Source organism: Macaca thibetana, chromosome X, assembly GCF_024542745.1.
Source record: "Macaca thibetana thibetana isolate TM-01 chromosome X, ASM2454274v1, whole genome shotgun sequence".
In the NCBI taxonomy this organism is placed as follows: domain Eukaryota; kingdom Metazoa; phylum Chordata; class Mammalia; order Primates; family Cercopithecidae; genus Macaca; species Macaca thibetana.
Genome location: NC_065598.1, coordinates 22,154,614 through 22,173,444, shown reverse-complemented (window position 1 = coordinate 22,173,444; position 18,831 = coordinate 22,154,614).

Below are 18,831 nucleotides of genomic sequence, written 5' to 3'. Positions count from 1 at the left end.
AAATGACAAAAGTCATAAACAACATTTAAAGCCAGGAGATATTTGCAGCACGTATGACCAATAAATAAATATTTTCAAGAATATCTTTTTAAAATTCCTAACATCATTGCAGAATAAGTTAAAAACCTAGTAGAGAATTGGACAGAAAATTCACAAGTGAGAAAATCTGTATGACCCTTTAATATGTGAAAAGATACGTAGCCTCACTGACCATCAGCGGAATTCCAAATCAAACAAAAATGAGATATAACTCCCTAATTACCAGATGAGCAATTATAAAGAATAATCAAATAATACCGGGCATCTGAAATGTAGAGAATAGAAACTTTCATATACTTGTGGGGAAAGCGTAAGTTGGTATAAACACTTTGGAGATTAATATGGCAGTAGCTAGTGAACTAGAGGAGACTATCTTGTGTTAGCAATTATACATCTGTTTATATACCTTTTGTATATTTAATCTACTTTGGAAAAGGCCAATTTCAACCTACTCCAAAGAATTCACATAAAGTTCCAAAGAAAAAAGAACTCACAGTTAAAATAATTTACAAAATCCATGAGGAAACAAGGCATAATGGATGAGAACCAACAAAACCCAAGCAATAGAAACAGGTCTAAAAAACTTTCACATATCGAAATTATCAATACAGAATATAGAAGAGCAATATTTAATCTTATGAAAGAAAAAAGCACAGAAATATGAGCAATATACAAACTATGAAAAAAAAATTAAGCAGTCAGGCACAGTGGCTCATGCCTGTAATCCCAGCACTTTGGGAGGCCAAGCCTGGAGGATCACTTGTACTTGGAGTTTGAGACCAGCCTGGGCAACATGGTGAGACCCTACCTCTACTAAAAAGTTTTAAAATAAGCCTGGCATGGTGGCATGCACCTGTGGTCCCAGATACTTAGGAGGCTGAGGTGGGAGGATCGCTTGAATCTGGGAGGTCGAGGCTGCAGTGAGCTATGATCATGCCACTGCACTCCAGCCTGGATAACAGAGCAAGACCTTGTTTTTTGTTTTTTGTTTTTTAAGCAAATTTGGCCAAGATTCAAATAGAACATTTTAAGTAAAATAATTAAAAATTGAAGTCAATATTTTGATAAACAACAGATATGAACTAAATGAAAATAAAAGATATCGAATAAAAACTGAAGTATAGCCATTGTGGTAAAGAGCATGGAGTTTTGTCAAAAAAACTCAAAATAGAACTACCATATGATCCAGCAATCCCACTGCTGGGTATATGTGAAAAGAAAGGAAATCAGTATATCGAGGAAATATCTGTACTCCCATGTTTATTGCAACACTACACAATGGCCAAGATGTGGAATCAACCTAAATGCCCCCATCTACAGATGAGTGGATGAAGAAAATGTGTGTATACATAGTGGAATATTATTGAGCCATGAAAATAAAGTCCTGACATTTGCAGCAACATGGATGGAACAGGAGGGCATTAATTTAAGTGAAATAAACCAGTCACAGACAAATATCACATGGATATCACATGTTCTCACTCATATGTGGGTGCTAAAAGAGTGAATCTCAAGGAAGTACAGAATAGAATGGTAGTTGCCAAAGGCTGTGAAGGGAAAGGGGGAGAAAAGGATGAAAAGAAGTTAAGGGGTGCAAAAATACAGCTAGATAGAAGATCTAAGTTATAGTATTAAATAGTACAGTAGGAAAATTACGGTTAACAGTAATTTGTTGTATATTTCAAAATAGTTAGAAGGTTTATGTTCCCAACACAAAAGACAAATATTTGACGTGATGCATATCCCAATCACCCTGATTTGATCATTAGTGTATACAGCAATCAAAATATCACATGTACCCCCAAAATATATACAACTATTATATATCAATAAAATATAAATAATATATGGATTGGCACATATATGCAATGGCACAAAATGTGGCCTAAAATGATCAAAGTTGGAAAATGTAACAGGTTAAAATACACGAGAGAGTGAAAGTTTCAATAAGAGATCTAATTGGTAATCCAGATGGCAATAGTAGAAAGTAGAAAAGGCAATATTCAAAAACACAATGGCTGAAAATGTTTAAAATGTGCTTAATAAGAGAACACCAATTCTCTGATCTAGAAAGCCCAGTGAAGCTCTACAGAATATGCAAAATTAAACGTATATCGAGACACATCATAGTGAAGCTGTAGAACACCATAAAAGGGGGGAAATCTTAAAATCAACTAGACAAGGAAGACAGATAACCTACAAAGCAAGAGTAATTACACAGATAGCTACCACCTGAGTAGCAACAATGTAAGCTAGAAGACACTGGAATAAGATTGTCAGTCTGCTAAGTGAAGAAACAACTATACCAAACAAATATATATTTCGGGAGCAACAACCAAATGAAAACGTTTTCACACAGGACTGAGAGAGTTTATTTCAAAAAGATCCTATCTAAAATAAAATTCAAAGCATGTATTTTAGACAAATGGAAATGGTCCCATATTCAAGGTCCAAGATTGGGGATGGTATAACTGTAACATCCAATTTATGTTTGTGTGAGGAAATAGGTAAAACCAGAACACTTGACAGAAATAATATATACCTTAGGAAGGATAATCACATTAAAGTTTTTTAAGGTCCTTGTCTTGTTTCAAAAGGATAAATATTGATTGCCTCTGTATTTTCTTAAGAAAGAGTGTTAAGGTCAGGTGCAGTGGCTCACGCCTGCCATCCCAGCACTTTGGGAGGCTGAGGCACATAGATCACAAGGTTAGGAGTTCGAGACCAGCCTGATAAACATCATGAAACCCCATTTCTACTAAAAATGCAAAAAAAAAAAAAAAATTAGCTGGGCTTGGTCGCAGGCACCTGTAATCCCAGCTACTCAGGAGGCTGAGGCAGGAGAATCGCTTGAACCCGAGAGGCGGAGGTTGCAGTCAGCTGACATCGTGCTGCTGCACTCCAGCCTGGGGGACAGAATGAGACTCAGTCTCAAGAATAAAAAAGAGAAAGAATGTTAAAATAATTGGGATAATAATTTTTTAAAAAATTTAGCTTATTGTCTCCAAAAGGTAGGGACACTGCAATGAGTAAAAAGGTACAAGAAGGTATGAAATAAAAAAGAAAAAAAGTAGAACAAAGTAAATAATTTAATTTACTTAATTTACTTAATAAATATAAATATATCAGTAATGATATTGTTAAATGTTTCAGTTAAGAAACACTGCCAAATGGATTAAAAACACATACGTTTATAAAACTCTGCTCTATACTGTTGACAAGAAACACATCTAAAACATAAGGACATGGAAAGGGAAAGACATACCAAGCAAATAGTAAGTACAAGAAAGCTAATTTCATTGTACTCACAAAAGGTGGGGTGAAAGAACAATAGGTGTTGTGGTGATGACAGAAAGGTCCATTTACTAGAAAATATAACAGTTTGAAACTTGTACATACCTAAGAATGCCGTCTCCAAATAGTCACAGCAAAAATGACCAAGCCTCAAGATAAATTGATAAAACTACCATTGTAGCAGTTTATCTAAACACTTCTCTATCAGCAATTGATAAATGAATGGGAAACAAACAAAAATAGGGCCAACAGAAGCTTTCATTTACTTTTAGTGGAAATGTAAGTTAGTGTAAATATTCTAGGAGCCAATTTTCTGCATTATGTGCACATATCCTGTGACTCAGCTATTCTATATTTGGTTATATGTCCTAGAAAAAATTTTGTACATATAACCAGGTGATATATACAAATATGTTTATAGCTACATTGTACACAATAGCAAAAACCTGTGGGAAAACAAGTGTGCACAGAAGTAGAATGGACGAATATATGATGATATATTCATGCATTGGGATAACATAGGGCAATGAATTACTGCCACCCATCAGCATCTGTAAATCTCAGAAACATAATGAGAGCAAAGGAAGCAAGTCACAGAAGAATAAAATACTGTACAGTCACATTTATATAAGGTTCAATACCAGGTAAACAAAATAATGTGTATTTTAGCTATGTGTATATACAAAAATATAAAAGAAAAAGGAAGAGAGTAATCCTCGTAAGCCTCAAATTTAGGATACCTGTTACCCCTGTTGAAAGTGACAGGAGAGAGAAATACAATTGGTGAGAGGCACACTGGAAGCATTTAAGATACTATAAATTATTTTAACTTTAGTAATAAGTACAATGCTGTCTATTCTTATTTAAATTACATAGATTTTTAATCTAAAATATTTAACTGAAATATGACACACAGAAAAGTGTTCAAACCGTAAGTGTACAATATGGTGATTTTTCATACAGTGAACAAATTTATACATGCATATGTACAAAAATGTACAAAAAGACCTGCAAGATACATTTTATGCATTCTTTTAAGGTATAATGTATTTCAAAATGTTTTAAAGGGCAATGTTGTGCAAAGATATGGACACACACATAGGTAATTATAATAAGCATTGACTGAAAAAAATTAATAATGATTAATTTGAGACATGGTTAAAACAAAATGACAGGCTAGCTAGCCTGTAAGTCCAATAGTACAAGCAAGCAAAACTAGGGAAAAAAAACAAACAGTGCATAAAGGTCTGTTTAAAGGTATTAGAGAGCTGCCAAGGCAGAAAGAAATGAGAAATCAATAACCGAGAGAGAAAAGAAGCCAATAAAGAAGAGAAGTCTTATAATTGGTGCCACTTTTCTTCTTGAGGTGTTTTCCAATTCTAAACTTGGGCAGACTGAGAAGCTATGCATAACTACTGTTATCTCATGAAGATGGGGAGGGAAAAACCGAGTTCGAAGCCCACCAAGGTAAAGATGCCCTGGTAAATATGCAAGAATTTAGTTGAGGTTCTCAAAGGGTATAACCTAGGATTGAGGAAAAATGAAAATTAGAGGAGCTCTAACAACTGTACAAATTCAGCCTTAAATCAGCTCAACTCCTAATTGCATTAATGTGATCTGTTGCTGCCTAACTTACATGCTGGGGGGAGGAAAAGCATATCCTTTTTGAGGGACAATAGCATCATCCCAAAAGTCAAATTATAGCTACAGTTATTCGTATACAATACCTCCATATTTAATCAAAGCCAACTAGCCTGCAGAAGACCAGAATTCACCAAACTTCAAGGGAAAACATGAACAATAGAAACAGACTAATCTGAGACCTAGCTAAGTGACTTAACACAAACTTTACCATTAATTTGATAACTATATTCAAAAAAATTAAATGCAAATAAAATGTGAACAGACCACTAGTAGGTCTTAAAATAATTTAAGATTCTAAAATTTAAAAATACAATAACCAAAATAAAAACTTGCTGGTTAGGCGTATTAGGAGATTAGACACAACTGAAGAGAGCATTTGTTAACTGTATGTAATACAGAGCAAGAGTAAATACCCAGACTGGATCACAAAGAGACAAAGGATGGAAAATACAAAAATAGCATGATACTGGAATAGTGTAAAGGTGGTACATGCATTCAACTGGAATCCCAGGAGAGGAAAGAGCCAAATATGGAAAAGTCCATGCTTAAAGACACAAAGGCACAGAATTTTCCAAAATTGATTAAAGCTGTGAAGTCACATTCAAAACAAGCGTTACACACTCCAAGCAAGTTATATGCAAAGATAACCATATTATTATTTAGAAATAAAACACCATCTGAGCACATCAGAAAACTGCTAAAAATGAAACTAGAAAAGAAAATCTTAAATCTGAAGCAACCATAGAAGGAAATTAGATGTGCTTCCTTCAAAGAGCAAAAGTAAGACTGAGAGTTGACTGTGTAACAAAATAAAATATTTCCTCAAAGTGCCAAAGAAAAATAATTACCAGCCTAGAAATCAGTATCTAATCAAGATGTTCTTTATTTATTTATTTATTTATTTTTCACCTGTAGCTTATTTATTTGAATGCAGAAAAAATTTACTGGGGAGATTCAAAATGGTAAATTTGTCTATATGGAATTCAGTAAGCAAGATGCTGAAATAGAGTCTAAATCTTCCATCATCACTAAAGCTGTTTGATAAGAAATTTATCTCCTCTTGTCTGCTTTAGCTTAATCTAAGTACTAATGAATCAGGACCCATTCTGTATTCATTTGTTCTCACGTTTTACTTGCTGTGGCAAGGATTCAGAAGTGATTGATTAATATCAAATAAGTTTTGCTCTCTATTGGAAGTCTTGACACAGTAACACATGCTTTTTTTGTTTTAAATTCATATACGGCAACTTTCTCTATGGTAGGTACTATAGAAGACTAGAAGTTTCTATTATAACACATTCATCATTTTGAAAAGTGAAGGTGGCTGGCTGCAGTGTCTCATGCCTGTAATCCCAGCACTTTGGGAGGCTGAGGCGGGTGGATCACCTGAGGTCAGGAGTTCGAGACCAGCCTGGCCAACATGGTGAAATCCCGTCTCTACAAAAAAAACAAAATTAGCCAGGTGTGGTGGTGGGTCCTGTAATCCCAGCTACTCGGGAGGCTGAGGCAGGAGAATTACTTGCACCCAGGAGGCGGAGGTTGCAGTGAGTCGAGATCATACCACTGCACTCTACTAGCCTGGACAACAGAACGAGAGACTCCATCTCAAAAAAAAAAAAAAAGTGTGAAGCTATCTGAAGATTGACTCAATTGACCTGATGCAATGAGGAAGTCCACTAGAGGATTTCAGCAACAGGCCAAGTTTTCAATGGAATCTTTTTTTTTTTTTTTTTTAATGAAAATATTTTATCAATTGGTCTTTTCAATTTGTTATTTGTACCTCAATCTGTTTAAATTGTGTAACAATTATTAATCACAATAATTATTGTCAACTTAAGGTTTATAATGCATTATGAGCCTTAGATAAATATACTGGAAAATTATTTGAACTATAGAACTCCAAGTTAAAAGACTTTGAAATGCAAGGGATCACCAATAACACACAGTACCTTTCTGTATTTATTTGTCATTCTACTTGCTATACATTAATTTGGTTATTTTAAACTTTTCCTACCATTAACATTTTCTTTTTTTTTTTTTTTATTATATTTTAAGTTCTAGGGTACATGTGGATAACGTGCAGGTTTGTTACATATGTATACTTGTGCCATGTTGGCGTTCACAGTAAAACTAAATGCAGATATACACTATAGAAACTACAAAAGGAAAATCTTCAAAGAGAAGATAAATAAATCCCACAAAGAGGGATAGAGATGCAATAAGGAATGAAAAACAGTGGAAAGAGTAAGTATATGGGTAAACCTAAATAAATCTGACTGCATAACACAATAGTAATATCTTTGACAGTTTTGAATATAAACAATTAAAATTCAAAAAAGGACAGCATAAAAGCAGGAGAGGAGTAAAAGGAGTTAAAGTTTTATAAGGTCCTTCCATTATTCAGGAAGCTATAAAATTACTAAATTATTTTAAAGTTTGAAAAGTTATGGATGCAGGTTATAATTCCTGGAGTAAATTGTGAAGTGATAGTAAAAGAAAGCATACTAATAAACTAGCAGAAGGTAAAAAATGAAATATTAAAAAAAAAGCATGAGAGAAGAGCAAAAGGGACATACAACAATGGCAAATAGAATAAAAGAGTAGATTTGATACTAAACATGAGTAATCACATTATGTTACATGTAACAAATACTTCAGTTATGTATGAAATACTTCAGTTAAAAGAAAACAATCACTAAGCTACTTACAAGAGATAGAGTTTAAATTGAAAGATACAGATAGGTTGAACATAAGAGTGTGAGGGAACATTTTAAACACTAACCAAAAGAAAGGTGAAATAATTTTACTAATATAACCAGAGTAAAGGAAGAACAGTTCATAGTGATAAAATATTTACCATGAGGGTTTAATAATTTCATATTTGTGTGCATCTAACATATTTTTTAAAAAGCACTGAGATAAACACTAGGAACAATATACATATCTACAATCATGGCAGATAATTTAAACACATATCTGTTAGTAACTGATAAAAGAAACCAAAAGAAAAATTGGGTAACATGGAAAATTAAAACTTATGATTCACAACTTGACTTAATTGACACATAGAGAATTTAGCACTCAACAATTAAAATACACATTCTTTTCATGTGCAACACTAACCATATACTTGGGCATAAAGTAAGTCTCAACAAATCTCAAATGGCTGAAATGGCACAGAGTATATTCTCTGAAACTAATATAATTAAGCTAGAAATCTTAACAGAAAGTAAACCAAAAAAGGACTCATATGTTTGGAAGTTAAGCAATATAATTTTAAATAACACATGGATCATTGAAGGAATTACAATGGATATTATAAAATTGTTTGAACTGAAAGATAATGAAAATACTACATATAAAACTAAAGCCATATATAGAGTAAAATGTATAGCCCATAAAGACATTAATAGAAAAGAAGCAAAACTGCCAATCAACAATATAAGCATTCTTCTCCAGGTATTAGTAAGAATAAACATCAGATTAAATTCAAAGGAAGTAAATAACAAAAAGCAGAAAGTACTGAAATCAAAGTAAATGTTCAGTAATGAAGAAAAAATGTGTAAGGTGGTTCTTTGAAAAGACAAATGACATAGATAAACCCCTGGCAAAGTGAATGAAGAAAAAAGTGTGAAATAATAAATATAACAAATATACAAAGGGACATGACTACAGAAATTTCAGATAATGAGAGGATATTTTGAACAACTTTTTGGCAATAAGTAGAAAATCTAAATAAATATATGTTAACAATTGAATTTCAATTTAAAACCTTCCCAAAAAGAAAATTCCAGGCCGAAGTGATCTGTTCAAAGATTTAAGGAATCGGTGTAATCGCATGTCTTCCAGAGGATAAGGACAGAAAGATATTTCTCAACTAGTTTTATGAGACCAGCATAACCTTGTTACCAAAATCTGCCAAAGAAATTTCAAGAAAGAAAGTTGCCCTAATTCTGTGTTGTAAATATGTATATAAAAATCTTAAATAAGATATTGACATATCAGATTATGTGATATATAAAATGAATATCATAACCAAGTAGAGTTTCTTCTTTGAATGCAAGGTTGGCTAACATTAGAGTAATCAGTCAATTCATTCACTAATGTAGCAGAATAAAGGAGAAGAAAAATTCACGATTATCACAATAGATGCAGAAAAAAATTATCTTTAAATTTTAATTTAAAAAATCATTTGGAAACTAGGAATAAAAAATAATCTCCTTAATCTGATAAAGGGTATCTACAAGAAACCTACAGTAAACGTAATACTTTGTAAGCCTGGGTGTAATGGCCCATGCCTATAACCCCAGCACTTTGGGAGGCCAAGGTGGGAGGATCACTTTAGGCCAGGAGTTTGGGATCAGCCTGGGCAACATAGCGAGATTCCCATTCTACAAAAAATAAAAACTAAAAACTTAGCCAGGTATGGTGGCACATGCCTGTCATCCCAGTTCCTAGGGAGGCTGCGGTGGGAGGATTGCTTGACCTCAGGATTTCAAGGCTGCAAGGAGCCATGAGTGTACCACTGCACTCCAGCCTGGGCAACAGAATGAGACCTCATCTCTGCTTAAATAAATAAATACTGGATAATAAACTAGTGAAAGCTTTCCTTTTGAGATTAGGAAAGATGAGCAGTCTGCTACCACCTCTTCTATTCACCATTTTACTAGAGGCCGTAGCACGTGCAATAAGGCAAAAAATATTTGGAAAGAAAAATAAGGTGTTATTATTTTTAGGTGACATAATTGTGTAAGTAGAAAATATAAAAACAATAATAAGTATCCTATTCACGAATTTAGAAGAGTCACAGGATTAAAAAAATCAATCATATTCCTATGTACTAGCAACAATCAATTAGAAAATGAAACTTAAAAAGGATAGACTACAATAGCACCAACAAACATGAAATATCTAGGAATAAACTTAAGAAATGATATGAAGGAATTCTACACACAAAACTATAAAATATTATTGAAATTGAAGACCTCAATAAATAGAGGAGTATATCATACCATGCTCATGGTTGATGTAAAGATATTACTTGTCCCCTAATTAATGTAATTAAATGCCATCATAATCAAAATCCCAGGAAGAGGTGTGTGTATGTGTAAATTGCCAAGCAAATTCTAAAATGTATAATGGAAAAATCCAATATGTGATATGCAAAATGAATAACCTATCATAACCAAGTAGGGTTTTTTCTATGAATGCAAGGTTGGCTAACATTAGAGAAATCAATTCATTCACTAATTTGGCAGAATAAAGGAGAAGAAAAGTTCATGATTATCACAACAGATGCAGAAAAAATTGAAGACCTGATAAAAGTCAAGAAAATCTTGTATGAGAGAAACAAAATTAGAAGCTTGTCACCAGTAGTAATCAGACTTACTGTAAAACTACGTTAAGACAGTGTGGTATCTCTGCAAGGATAGACAAATAGACCAATAGAAAATAATAGAGTGAGAAATCAACTGACAAATATATGGACATTTGATTTACAATAAAGGTTGTAATATAGCAGTATGAGAAAAAGTCTAGTCCTTTGAATAAATGGAAAAAAAAAATCATCTTAATCACCTTATACCACACACCAACATCAATTCCAGGAGGACTGTAGATCTAATGATGAAAAGCTAAATAAATCATCCAGAAAAAAAATAGAATAGCTTCATGATATTGTAATAGACATGAAATTGTAATGATTTCTTAAACAAGACACAAAAACATTTACCAGAAAGAGAAAAGTGATAGTCATTTTTTTAGAGATGGGATCTCGCTATGTTGCCCAGGCTGGACTGGAACTCCTGGGTTCAAGTGATTACCCCACTTCAGCTTCCTGAGTACCTGGGACTACAGGTGTGTGCCACCACACCAGGAAATATTTTTAAAGTAGTAATTTCATCACAAGAACCATTAAGACAGTAAAAGGGCAAGCCAGAGATTGTTAGAAGATACTTGGAATACATATAAGTATCAAAGGGCTTGTTTGTAAAATTCAGAAAGAACTCCTACACATCAATTAGAACAAGGCAGACAACTCAGAAAAAAAATGCAAAAGTCTTGAACAGGCACTTAACTAACAAGAATAGCCAAATAGCCTATAAGCATATATAAAGATGCTTAATTTCATTAGACCTCAGGGAAATGCAAAGTAAAATCACAGTGATTTCAGACCATCCAGAATAAGTAGAATTAAAACAATTAATAATACCGAATGTCAGTGAGAATGTGGAGTAACTGGAAGCCTCACACACTGTTGTTGGGAGTGTAAATTGATACACTTTGTTTCTTGGAGGACTGCTTGGCAGAATCTACTAAAGCTGAACATCTGCATATCGTATGGCCCATCAATTCCATTCCTAGCAACAAACCCAACAAAAACGCATATATTTGTGATGCACAAAATATGTACAGTGTTCATTACATGATCACAATAGTAAGAAAAAGCAAGACAAAATGAAAATCCTGGGAACAATCCAAAGATCCATTAATACTAGAACAATTAAACAAGTTGAAGTAAATTCATTCAAGGGAATGAGAATGAAAAAATGAGGGTTACATACAATATCATGTGTTTTATATGAAACTCACAGAGGCAACGTTGAGAAACAGAAGGCAGACCCAATGAGTACACACAATAAGATTTCATTTACAGTTAACTCAGGAACAGGCAAATTAATCTATCATGTTAGAAATTGGGAGAGTGCTTACCTTTGGGGAACTGAGGTTAGTGATTAGAAGGGAGCATGAAGATTTTATGGGGGTACTGCCAATTTTGTATCTAGTTACATGAGTGTGTTTACTTAGAGAAAATTCGTTACACTTACCTGTGCTCTTTTGGGTATGTACACTATTTCCAGAAATGTTAACAGAATGAAAATAAGAGATAATAACAGGGATTATACACCAGAGAATGAACCTTGGGTAGAAATATTGACTGTAGCGTTTTCAGGTCAATTATACATGTTTTAACATATATAAAAGCAACAATCAATAATCTCCCTACTTAGGAAGCCTGAAGCAAATATATTTCCTATCTCTCTCTTTCTCTCTGTCTCACTTGCTCTTTTACTCTTGTTTCTACAAGAGTGCTTGTTTCTACTTTGTTTTTAGAAAGAGTTGAAATCAACACAAAGAGCTTATTCTTGTCATAAAAATAAATATAGAAAATAAGCAGAGCCCCTTCCCAAACCCTTCCCTCCACATATACACACCAAACTTTCCTATAAAGAAACTTTCCACGTGGAACTAATGAAGTTCATAACTATAATGGTTTCAGAAGACCAAATAATTAATTTTCTTTCAAAACGTACAGATTTTAATTCTTTGTGGCTCTTCAAGTCTATCTAATACCTCCCAGAGAAAATTCTCATAATCCAGACACTAAATTTCTGGTTTGGCAGGATGGCTGATTTGCTTCTCTTTGTAGTGTCTTCTATGCATACACAACACTGTGTCATGTGTCATGATCTCTTTGATTCCTTTGTGAAGGAATCTAGAACAGTAAGCAAATCCTCATGTTGGACTTTAGGTTTGGGAAGTGTTAGAATCACTTTTTCATTTTTCAGACAACTTCAGGAGTAAGAAACTACAAATGTAGGAGATGTTTCAGACAATGGAAGTCACACTAACCTTTTTTTTTTTTTTTTTTTGATTTTATATACAGTCGGCCTTCTGCATCTGTGGATTCAACCAACCATGGTTAAAAAATAGTTGGAAAAAAAAGCAATAAAAATAACAATACAGGCCAGGTGTGATGGCTCATGCCTGTAATCCCAGCACTTTGGGAGGCCAAGGCGGGTGGATCACCTGAGGTCAGGAATTGCAGAATATCCTGGCCAACATGGTGAAACCCCATCTCTACTAAAAATACAGAAAATTAGCTGGGTGTGGTGGCGCGTGCCTGTCGTCCCAGCTACTTGGGAGGCTGAGGCAGGAGCATTGCTTGAACCTGGGAGTCAGAGGTTGCAGTGAGCCGAGATCGTGCCACTGCACTCCAGACTGGGTGACAGAGTGAGACTCCATCTCAAATAAATAAATAAGTAATAACAGTACCACAATTTAAAAATACAAATTTAAAAATCAACACAGCATAGCAACTATTCAACTATTTACATGCAATTTACATTGTATTAGGTATTATAAGCAATCTAGAGATGCTTTAAAGTATACGAGAGGATATGTGTAGGTTATATACAAATATTACACCATTTTATATAAGGGACTTGAGAATCCTTAGATTTTGACATCCACTAGGGTGGGTTGGTGGTAAAGCGGCTGTCCTGGAGCCCACTTCCCACAGATACCAAGGGACAACTGTAGTACATATTTATGGGGCACAGTGTGATGTTTTGTCATATGTCTACACTGTGGAAAACAGTAACCCTTTTAGAGAGTTATTGGAATGAAGAATTCAGGTTGGGGCAGAAAAAAATCCTAAAATATAAGCAATATGTTTGTCTTAGGTTTTAATACAACCAATGTTTTTAAAAAGCAATTAATGACTTATTAACTATCACTGTTTTCCACATTAACCATATTTTATGACATTCCTAAATTATTTAAAACTTTTTCTCACCAACCATGATGCCTACACAATGATGCCTGTTTGAAGGTCAGATGGGTAAGACAGGTTCTCATTGCAAAACAGTTTGACAGTGAGAGGATCTCTTTACAAATAAAAGAAGAAAAGCTCAACAAAGAAGTTTGTGAATTAAGGCAGATAGCAGAGTACAGCATAATCTTCAGACATTTGCTTCATCCTGATTAGTTACCTTTTCAAAGCAACTTCTTAGTTTACCAGATTATAAATTCACCATTCTTAGCATCACAGTCGAAGTTATTTGCAGACCCCATCTGAATAATTGAGGCTCTGTATTTTAAGTCAAAGTGATTAGCTTTATTTTCTTCTCTAATTAAAACTGATTCTTTTATTAAAGAGAGACATTTCTATTGTCATATTTTTGTTTTCTTAAAAGGGACATTTCCACATGCCCTTCTCCACACACACACCTCTTGGCTTTTGAATACCCTCTTGCTTTGAATTTGATTCTGCAGTGAACCCGCAGATAATTAAACCATGAATACTTTCTGCACTATTTGAAATGTATGCATATTTTTTTTTCAATTAAAAAAAAGAAGGTACTTCTTTTTTAGAGCCCTGAATATTAAGGGCACACACCCAATATTTAAAATCATTTGTATAATGAATACTGAGTAGAAGGTATATCATTTTGATCTTAGTTAATCATTCTTTGACATTTACCTCCAATCCCGAATGACAAAATCTTATACCTTAGAATTGAAAGGTAGTAATTATATTAGCAAATCCAGGGAGATCAACATAGTAACTTGTGGTAATTTTTTTAGGTTTAATTACTTTAGTGGTTATTATTCCCTCTCCTCTCTCCTTTGTCTCTCTCCTCTCTTTCCTCTTTCTCCTTCTCAGCAGAAGACACTTAATTGTAGTGTATGCTTTAAAGTTAACCCTTGATTTTGTTCTATTTTTTTCTTTTAATTATTATTACACTTTAAGTTCTAGGGTACATGTGCATAACGTGCAGGTTTGTTACATATGTATACTTGTGCCGTGTTGCTGTGCTGCACCCATCAACTCGTCATTTACATCATGTATAACTCCCAGTGCAATCCCTCCCCCCTCCCCCCCCCATGATAGGCCCCGGTGTGTGATGTTCCCCTTCCCGAGTCCAAGTGATCTCATTGTTCAGTTCCCACCTATGAGTGAGAACATGCGGTGTTTGGTTTTCTGTTCTTGTGACAGTTTGCTAAGAATGATGGTTTCCAGCTGCATCCATGTCCCTACAAAGGACACAAACTCATCTTGTTCTTAAAGTGGTCCAGGTCAAATCTTATTTGCGACATCAGTGCCTTCCAGCCAAAGACCATCAGAGACCATAGTTATGGTTGAACAAAGTTGGGCTTACTGGCCCATTGTAATGAGGAAGACAGTGCCCGATAGGAAACCATGAGGCAGCTCAGTAAGAGGGTGTGAGAAGAGTGTTGTTATAGGATATGGGCTTTTTGGTGATTTTGTGGGGGGATTCAAGGAAGCATAGTTTTCCTGAGAGTTGATTGTTCTCAAAAGGCAAGGAATAGTCCATGATTATAATCTTAATTTTTATCTACAAGGTGAGAATTCTAAAGAGCAAATTTTAGGCTAGTAGAAAATACATACAATTTATTTTTATGGTTATAAGGTGATACATGAAACTAAGAGTTAGAAGCTCTTAGTGAGTGCAGCAGACATCTCACAGGGGGAAATGAAGATTCAGGGCCGAAAGCATGAGACTTTGTCATTTGGTGAGTGGTTAGAAGGACTTAGTATGGTCCCATCCAGTGCTATTGAAGTGATGTCCTTTCTGCTGAATTTTGAAATATTAATATATCCAGTCCCTAGGCTGTAGCCCAATAACATCTATTTTTGCAGCCAGTAATTGAATGCCTTGTTGCAGGCCATTAATATTTGTAATAGTATCCAAAATATGATCTAATCTATGAACATTTTCCACACAGATGGCCATTGCATTGCAGCAGAAAATCTTATGATGATACCTATTAGTATTTCTCTATTGATCATAGATCTCATGCTCAGAAATACTGTTGACTACAATTATTATTTTCTTTTCATGATCCAGTGCCACAGTTTGACCCCTGGGAGCCTATTTAGGTTGCTTCCCTTTGATACTACTCCAGAACTTTTGAAAGCATCCTTGCATTTGTATAACAAAATAATCAAGATGCAGCTTTGTTCTTTCTAGTAGATTGCTAGAGTCTACTAAAGATTTTCATTTGCACTGTAGAAATGGGGCTGCCACATGTGATTCTAACTATATATGTAGTTGGAATTCCACCAGATTCCAGAAAGGGCAATTTGTAATCAGTGAGTTTATCATCAGTGCTGTCTTCATTTGATTGTGGTGTTTAATTACTCTAATCCTTGAATTTTAATTATAAATGCTGCCAATTTTGCTTCATCATTATTAATTTCGCTTGGGAATGGTTGTTTGTTCACCTTACAGTGAGTAGGGATACATATTTGCATCAACAATATTTTTTATATATAATTTTCCAATAACTAGAAGTTAAGATGTATATGCATTGAAGTTGAAATATGAATTCATTGTTCCTTCATTTCTTGGGAAGTTGGATTCCTAAACTTCAAAAATGTACAAGGACTCTCAGAATCTTATTTAAAAACTCATATTTCTGAGAGTTCATAATGAGATTCATATACATTGCCAACAAAAAATTTTTACTACAAGTTGTTTATTTTGCGTCTCTATAATTCTTGGTAATCATAGAATTCTTTTTCATTGTGGACAGTGGGATTTCACAGTAAAGATGGGCCATAGACTGAAAAAGTTGAAAAGACTGCTCTTAGTGAAATCTTTCTCCACTGGAACCTCAAAAGTACCAGAGTATGTTGGGTGATTTTATTTTATAAAATATGCATATGACTTCCCACCAGCAATGCTGATACGATAGGCATGTATATTATAAAAACTTTCTCCCTTTATTACTCTTTCCAACCTCATCTTCTTTTCCTACTTACCTAACCTTGAGAGTCACCACTGTTCTTAGTGTCTAGTCCCTAAAGGTTATGAATAGCTGTTAAGAATAGTGCTCAATAGAAGCAAGGATCAGCAGTATGTGATATCTTTACAAAGGAGGGAGAGCCCACTGGCTGTTTAGGCACCTTCAGGCCATAGGATATTTTGGAATAACATTCCTGGAACCACAGATCAACCTTATGACTGTAAAGTTCTCTCTGCCTTCTCCCTCTGACTCAATGTCCTTTTTAACAAGTACTGTGCTACAGATCAGTTACCATGGAGGAAAGAAATATACCTGTGGCTCAGTGTTACTTGAAATTGTGTGACCAGGACACCCTTCCACACCTCTCTTTCTTTAGAGTATACTTCTTGATGGTTGTGCTCCATCTTGAACCAACTCATTTTACATAAAATACTATCATCAAGGTCTTATTAAAGTATTTTTCTTTTGAAGAAAACTTTTCAAAAAAAAATTAAAAATCATTTCCTAGCTTTGGCTCTTGGGTCTGAACAATACCTCTAAAATGAAACCAAACATAAAACAGGCCTCTCAGAGCTACTGAAAAAGTCGCTGGGTCTTTGAGCTCAACATAGCTCACATTTTACTATGAAGGAAATACTGATTTTCTGTATTCCCCACCATGACCTTGCATTTGTGGTAATCATGGCAACTACCCAAATTGTGAGTTCTTTGTAAAGCCAACATGGCAAATTTATATTAAATTAGTTGGAGGAAACAGACAAGGGGGGGATATAGTCAGCATAACCATTTATGTCCTCTGACCATCCAGCACTTAATAATTCAAAGTTTTCCTTTATATCTTCCTCTGGTCCAGATGTTCTCAACTTTGGCTGCACATTAGAATCCCCTGGGAAACTTTTCCCTCCCGGGAAACTTATAAAATACCAATGCCAAAGGCCCATGTATACAGATGCCGCTTTTACTAGGTTTGAGAGGAGACCCAGACATCAGTATTTTTTTAATCCCTCATATGGTTCTAATGCACAGCCAAGATTGAGAACTACTGCTCTGACCTAATATATACCACCACCTTATTTGCGATATTCTAGGTAGAGACAGTCTACCCAAAGGTAAATATAACAATCTCTTCAAGTGGCTAATCAGTACAAATGCATCATACAACCTAAGAAAATTTTGAAGTAGACTCCACAGGGAAAGCAAAACTGGTATTGTATAAGGAAGAGTAGGACCAATAGGAAACATGTCTAGATAAAGGTAGGTTGCAGTGTACTGTTCTAGAAGAATTAGAGTAGAATCATACCTTTAACTGTGGCCTTAGCTCAGGAACAAATAACTAACTACATGAGCTTGGGCCAGTCACTGCCCTTCTCTGGACCATATTTGCCTCATCTGCAAAATAAAAGGAGTTGATTCATTGATTTCTAATTCCCCTCCTCTTCTAAAATCCTGTGATGTCTAAAATACAAAAATCTTAAAGCATGCTATTCCAGGGCTCCTCCTCAAACCAAATAAACTAGAATCTCCAAGAGTAGAATGTGGATGTCAGTAGTTTTAAATGTTCCCAGGTGATTCTAATATGCAACCAGAGTTGCTAACATTTAGACTTTAGGAAACTGCCATGGTATGATTGTACATGGTATGGGAAAGAAGGAAAGGATAAACAGTAAAGTCTTTCCAGAAAAATGAATAAAAATCAGTAACATTTTTATAGTTTAATTAAAATCTCATATTTTTCCATCTTTCTTTTGCTTCTTTTGTTTTTACCGTATTCTTGGATCCTGGTTCAGTATTTGTTTTCCCTCTTCTCTCTTAAACCTGCCTTACTAAGACATTTCACTACCAATGAATATGTCATGTGAAGAACTGAGAAAGTGACCAAAAGCGGTATTGCTTGGGAGATACAGCTTACAAGATCTATTAGAAGAGATGTCACCAATATTGTAATGGAATACATTTTATTTTAATTTTCAGCTGTGAAGATGTGTGCTTTCAGTAAGTGTATATTAAATGTAACTCACTGCAAAAAGGCCAGCATCTATAAAAGAGAGAGAGAGAGAGAAACACAGGTCAACAGACTGAATTTAGTCAGAAGGTAAAGGCATCTGTTTTATTACATAAGGTTGTTGAAAGCGTGGTAGCTTAGTCCAACAAAATACTGGGCATGTGGCCTGTTGTCTGGTGGGCAAAAAACAACAACAAAAACTTTTCCAGGTGCACTACATGAACTTCCACCATCTTCCTAATGTCTTCCTCATTTTTCCCGTTGTTCACCCTGTTTCAGGAGACAGTTCTAAGAGT